Raw genomic sequence first — 7,498 nt, 5'->3', positions numbered from 1 at the left:
AAACCGACGCTTATTCTCAAATTGCAGGGACATGAGTTTTGATTGCGCCACGAAGTACCACTACGGTAACCGCACGCAACGGATCATAAAGATCTCTCTTAATGTCTTTATATGACTCTCACAATGCCCTGACACGAACTAGTGTTCGACGAAGTAATAATTTCCCGTCAGTGGAGCGAGCCGCAGTCTACCTCACACGCTCTAGCCGAACCACTCATTACGGCTTAATTATATCCTAAAAAACATTCATAACCCGGAACTTCCATTACCATCAGTAGCCAAAAAAATAATTATTGAAGCCTCATGATAGTAATTAGCACCCGTCTGTTGTTACGTCAAATCTTTACTTTCGGTAGGCTATCATGCTTAATGAGTTGCTTATATTCTCGACGATTCAAAACGACATTTGATCAGCGTTGTCGTAACGTAATATGGATCTTTGATAGTGAATATAGGGCTCCGTTTCAAATGAGTTATGTGTGTGAGCTAGTGATGTGGAGTAGAGGTGTGAAGCTTACGCCTCCAGCGGGCGGGCGCGTGCAGACCACCCGCGCTCGGCCACTGGCCTGTTCAGCATATGCTAACTTAGCATGTGTCAACGACGCTCGCAAAAACTATTCACCTTGATCCATTACTTTTCGGAATGTTGGTCTGGAGTTAGCTTATCTATTTCGATCGCTCCGGCCATGTTCTGATAACTATCAAGAATGATTAACATACGTCAACAAGGTTGACCTAAAAGTGAACACGATTCCTGAGTACTTGTTTCCGTGTGGTCCAGCGTTGGCGCTGTCGGCGCATGCGGCCGGCACGCGCGCTATGCGCCGACCCGACCAACTTACTTTACGCTTAATAAATGACCAACGCGCAGTATTAGGCGGATCGAATATATCATTTATGTAAATTGTGACGAAGACATATCTAAGTCGCTCGGTCGCTGCCTTCACTCTACACGACGTGCATTCCACGCTCGTTTTGTTAAATCCACGAATAAATAGTTAGTGCTCATTACGGTGACTGGTTGCGTTGTCAGGATTAGATAAACAGGATTTGATTGAGCGGAACATTTATTTATTTATTCTTTATGCACTCTACAATATTTCACAATCGTAAAATAGTTTGGAAGACAACCAAACCGGTGTAAAGAAAAAGGTTTCATATGTCCTTACCTTATTAATTTTTAAAAATATTTAAAGGTAGAACATAAGATACATTTATCATAGACATGACCGAAACTAGAGAACAAACTGTAAAAAGCGTATGTGTTTATCAGGAAATTATACTTCTTTGGTGGATAAAAAAAAACTGTTGTTTACTGTTGCTTTATTTATCGAGATATTAACATCATTAACCCGTACATTACATTAAAAAATGGCAATATAATATAACGACAAAAATAACATTTAAATGTCTATTTGACACTACTTTCCCACTAAGATTAAGACTAATTGCCGATATTCGGTGCACCCTTCACTGGCATTGAGCAAGACGTTTCACCACAGCGTGGTTCCTAGCCAGGTGGTTAAATCCACTCGACTCTCAAATGTTAACTAACCTTGTTTAGTATAAGCATTCCATCAAGTCCCATTCAGCAAATTGTATGGGATGTAAGGAACTCTTTGTTTGTTGCGGAGAATCTTCCTATTGTCCTCTGACAACTGTTTGGTAACTCAATATAAACAAGATTGATTTGTGAGCTTCGAAAGGTATTTATAAAACTATTTAAATGATGTAGATTTTTCTTTGCTCCCGGGTTGGCAGTTGTACTGGAAGTAGCAAGTCATAGTGGTTTTCTTAAATGTTCAGTTTGGTTAGGTTCTTGCATCATTTATCAAGTCACACGGTTAATAAAGAAATGTAAATGACAAACAATATTTGTATTTTTTTTTTTTTCAAAAACATGGATATGTACACTAAAAGATGCCTGTGTGGTAGATTTTATGAATGTTTGAAAAAAGTGAAAGGTACCATCGCCACGAATAATATTGATATGTACCGGTACATGAAAATTGCTGGTGAGGCAGATTTACTTTGTCTTACTTAGCTGTTCCACTTAAAGTTGTTGATTGAGAATTGAATCGATTGAATGAGAATCCATGCCTGTATCTCAATACTCTTTGCTTTTTTATTTTTACATATTATATAAAAAAACACAACAAATGATGTCATAAATCAACAGTCAACACATCAAAATCAATTGTCTTAAACTTACTTAACTTAAAACTACACTGTCATCGTCGTAGGTTAGCAAGTCATTAAAGTGTCCATATTATGAAGACATTTGGCCCTTTGTGTCAATGAGTTATTGAGGGCGTTTCTAGTTCATGGAGCGACACAATATCTATGTAGTTTTTGCGGCCAAACACCGTGTGTGTTCTGGCTTGAATGGCAAATATTTGGATTTTACAGAAAAAGTCATGTTATGCCCTTAATTCACTTACAATTGGGACATTATTATAAATAAAATCGTAATTATAAATAAAATCGTTTATTTGAATGACTCTTAAAAGTAAATATTTACTTACCATACATAATAATATATTATTTAGAGACAATGTAATGTTTTGTTTTTAATTCACTAACAGTTGGGGATATCATAGATCATTAGAATTGCAATGACGAATAAGGATTTATTTTTAATATTATTACGTATGGTTTATGGTATTTTTAGACAACGTTGCCTACAGCTTTGCCTCCATTTTATCACTTGTTTAATCTCCCTGTCTGGCTAGTTAAGTAGACATATCTATTACATCACGGGTACTTTTTACTAGTCTACAATGTTTTAGTATTTTAAGAATTCGTTCAAATTTTCTTGAATTATTTATTTCATTTCTGAACAAAGGTTAACTTATCCCTAAAACAAACATGCATTATATGTATATAGAGGTAACATTTCAATAGGGTTCTTAGGCATTTTCTTTATGCCTAAGAAATATTAGAGCCGTTTTCTACTTAAAACGGTGACACATTACATATATTTTTGCGGTCACTTAACTAAGTAGGTTTGTGTAATTCGTGACTTGTATTTATTTGTGACAGGTTTCAACATTGCTAGGAATAAATAATAACTATACCTATGAAATTCGGCAAAAAAATACGTTGATAAGATCACATTGTTTGTGCTTAAACCACGGAACTTGTATCAAAAGTCACTTATGTAACTACACGCCGTCTAACCATTATTAGATCTGATGAAATATTTGAAATGCATTTAAAGTAATATTTTTCTGAAACTTAAATAAACATCATACGCAAAATTAATTCAATTTAAAACCTTTTTTCTTTTTTGTTAATCTTTTCTGGTTATCATGCTGTTTTTCTCTTTGGTAACTGTAGACGGCTTTAGTGTTTTCTATTTAAAAAAAACTCAATTTTTCAATAATGATTAGGTATAGTCGAATTTCCAACAATGAGAACAATAATAAAATTAATTGATTTTAAAATTATTAATTGATTATTAGATAATCTTCATTAATAAATACCTAGTAAAACTCATCAAACGATCTTAGAATACAAATAAATAAATCATTCCAAAATCACCTAATTTCCAAAAAGGACATTCGCAACCCACAACCCACTGCCACGTGGCCGGTCTGTTTGGACATTAAGACCCCTGCGGTTTCCACCCTGTCCGTCATCTCGCACATTAGCCAAGGTGTTGCCACCACGGTGGTCCATTTTTTGCGACACACTGTTAATTGGTGACAATGATCAGCTGTTTGGGTGGAGAGAGATGTTTCCACAACAAATGTGGGTGTCTGGGTTTACCGGAATTGTTTTTGTGTTCCTAATGTTTCTTTTTCTGTTATGAAAGTGTCTTTAGACTATATATAAGTTATAAGTTATAAATAAATTATTGATTGTTATGTAGACTTTAGACTAGACTTAGACTTTTAACATTTTAATATACTACTATAAATGAGTGGAATGGTTCATACACAACTTATATTCACGTACCTACACACTATTGAAGATATCTTTATTGTAAATATGTTGTGTTTAGATATCGAGTTATATGTACAGTATCTACTGATTTACTTTCGAATAACATCAATTATCCATACATGATACAGAAGTTATTTAAATGTTTGAAATTTGAATGAAACATGAAATCAGATGTTAGCTATAAGTAGAAAGCAATTGTATGAAAAACGATTAGGTTAATCGCAAGTGAAGCTTCAGGCAACGGCGAGTGTCGTAATAAAATATTCCTTAAATTCGGTGTTGACATCAATTTCTTTAACCCGCACCCACACTTGGGCATATAAGGAGCCGCCTCCATTAAACTTACGTAAGTACGACAGATAACCGGGCCATATGCAGTTTTTCTAGCTATTTCGGGTCCATCAAGTGCCGTAGTACTTGTAGCTCCTTCAGTCAAGACTTTTAAAGTCCCCGGTAGCACTTATTTTTATCACGATTTTGTATAGAGCTGTTAAACTTTACTTTGTGTTACAGGTTTGTGATCTTACCTTATAGACTTTCGTCTATTTAAATGTAATTTTACAACAACAACAAATATTCTTTATTTGTTCACCAAAAATATGAGAAATATGTAAAACAATATATGAGATATTACATATAGGCGGTCTTATCGCTTTGAAGCGATTTCTTCCAGACAACCTTTGGGATGGAGTTAAAGATATATGAGATCGTGAGAAGGTAGGGTGTACACATACATAAAGAAAGTATATACATAAATACATAACAGACATGTTCTATATAAAAATGGCGTAGCAGAGGTAAAAAGGGAAACGTAAGAAGGAAATATGTTATGAGGAAGAAGGGATAAAAGGAAGAAGGAAACCAAGTCAAAGCTGCTGGAAAGCAAGTATGACTTGACTTGGTTCTTAAAAATATGCAAGGAACTAGATAGACGGACAGAGATTTTATTTTACATTGCACCATGGGTCTCCTATTAGATTGGCTTAAAATAGCTTAAATTGAAAATTAGACCATAGAATCTTAATTACGTTTAGATAACAGAACTAAAGCTCTTTGCAGGTAGGCTATAGAATATGACTTTTAAATAGTAGAACTACTTATGAAACTTTTTACATGTGTCAATTACATTTGTGAACTGGCCATATTGGTGAACTGAACCTTTAAAACATGTTTTCTTCAGTTTGGAAAATGCTCAGAAATACAGAATTCTTCATTCATTCTTCATCTCAGTGAACAATGCAGATATTGTAGCTATAAGCATTTTCAAACAATGAACGAAGGTGTGGAGTGGTGAGTGGAGGAAAGCGAACAAGCTCGCTCGATCATGTTTGATCGCGATTTAAGCACCTGTAGCTGGTAGCCGGCTTCTTTGTACACGCCGCCTCACACGGGTACCGTTAGCATATGCATGCTAGTCGGATATAGGTACCGTGCATGGATTTTGTATTTAGGAACTCGAAATTTTTTGAAGTAAAAATCCATATAGTGAAACTTTTCTTGTAAAATATACTTGCAAATAAACAAAACTCCATCCAAATTGGATTAGTAGTTTTGGAGAAAATCACAAACATACAAACTTCCATACACACATACATACATTGCAGTACAATACTTAACCTACTTTTTTAAGTCGGTTAAAATAGGTGTTGTGAATTTATGAATTTCCTCAAAAATATGAATTTTTGAGACAATTCCATCCGAATTGGTAAAGCAGATTCCAATATAAATGCGTGTCTTACAAAATGAAAATTTAAAGTTAAATAATTTAACCTAAAAATTTTGCAAAATATTTTCAGAACACTTTTCTTGCGGATGTTACTCGATCAGTTTACTGTTAAGATGCGTTTTTTGTAAATTCGGTTGGCGTTCGATCGGTTTCGCCTATTACTGCACACTTTAAGCTGTAACGATATCATTTTATTACCAAGAAAGCGCTTTTGCGGAAGAGAACCATCTAAATAATTACTCGTTGATATTAAAAAATTGTGACATTTTCCTATCTTTGTCTTTGTTTAGTATTCGCTGAGTTTGATCAGTACATAATATATTTTTGTGATAAATACATTGTAGATATAAAACACTTAAGTTTTTTTTATTCCTGAAGGATTTTATTACATTGCAAACAATTAGTCTACCTGCTTACAATTGTACTGAGTGTTGTAACTTTCCGGAATAAAGTATTTTTATTATTATCTTTCATAATAAAATTATATTAATTATATAATGGTTAGAAATAAACAATTAGTAGATTACCATCTGACAGCTACCCAAGAAACGTTCGTTGACAGATGTTCTTTGTCTGATCGTGACGTCAATCGATCTTGAGTAATTAGTATACATAATTATGCCATAACGCTGGGAAGCAACAAAGCTGGGAACTATAATATTAAAAATTTTCTATTTAATTATAAATTCATTTTTTTATTTTCTAAATAATTTCTAATATAAATCTTAAAACTGACTCATGATTGCATACCGCGGTCCTTCCTCAATCGAAGCTAATTACCGCGCCGTCCGGGCTGGTGTTGATGAAACAAGCTTTTTGCGCAGATTCGCGGTACCCGGCTTATAGCGCATAAACTGTGCCCCACTGTATGCCCTTTTAATGACGCTAAATATATTACAGCGTCAGCACTACACGCCCGATTGCGTCAGTGTTTTCTAAAATTGTTGTTTTTGTGCTTATTGCGTTACCAAAACCAAACGATATTGAAAAGGTTTCCCTCTATGGAAATGGCTGCAACTTTTCATGTCGCACTGCTGGCACTGGCCAACAAAATATTTAAATATGGTGGAACCCTTTGAGGGTTGACTCGAGAGGCCCACTGCCTAATGTCCCTGCCTAGTACGACCTAGTAGTAGTTGACGACCCGCGTGGCGAAGCGGTCACCATGCCGGTCTGACGCGCAGAGGGTCCCGGGTTCGATTCCCGGCCAGACAGATTTCTAAATAATGAATTTAGATTTCTGTTTTTGGGCCTGGGTGTTTGTGTATTCGTCTCTGTGTGTGTCCATAGCATCCATGGTACAGGGAATCCTAGTGTGGGGCTGTGAGTGTAGAAAGCGTGCTTTTTTTTTAGTAACAAGATTGTTAAGTGCGGCCGTATTCTGCTTTGAAGGGTGAGGTAGACAATAGTCATACTTATCTTAGACGTCCCAACTTATTCTTCAGGGTTTCTTCATCAGGGTTCTTCAGGGGTCTGCAGGGGTATCTCGAGTTGATTACGGATATCTAGGGGCGACAGTAAACACTTACCATAAAGCGAACTTCATGCTCTTTTGCTACTTTCTAGATTATTTTAAGATCTGCATAAAGTCTTAACAGTTGTCAACCAATGGTAACGCCCTGGGCCGATGGCTCATATTTACCCACCAAACAACGTGAATAAACCTTCATACTCAAGAATTTTCCTTACTGAAAGGTGGTAGAACCCTTTGCGGTTCGACTCCGGCGGCACCACCGCCACACCTATTTCTACCTAATAACAGCAGTGTTAGGCGCTGCTGTGTTCCGGTTTGAAGGGTGTGGTAAGGGAGACAGACTTTTCGGA

The sequence above is a fragment of the Epargyreus clarus genome, unplaced genomic scaffold, assembly GCF_041222505.1.
Source record: "Epargyreus clarus isolate Ecla_fem2 unplaced genomic scaffold, WU_Ecla_fem_2.2 ptg000015l, whole genome shotgun sequence".
Taxonomy (NCBI): Eukaryota; Metazoa; Arthropoda; class Insecta; order Lepidoptera; family Hesperiidae; genus Epargyreus; species Epargyreus clarus.
The sequence above is the reverse complement of the archived record's forward strand: the minus strand, read 5'-3'. Positions refer to the sequence as shown.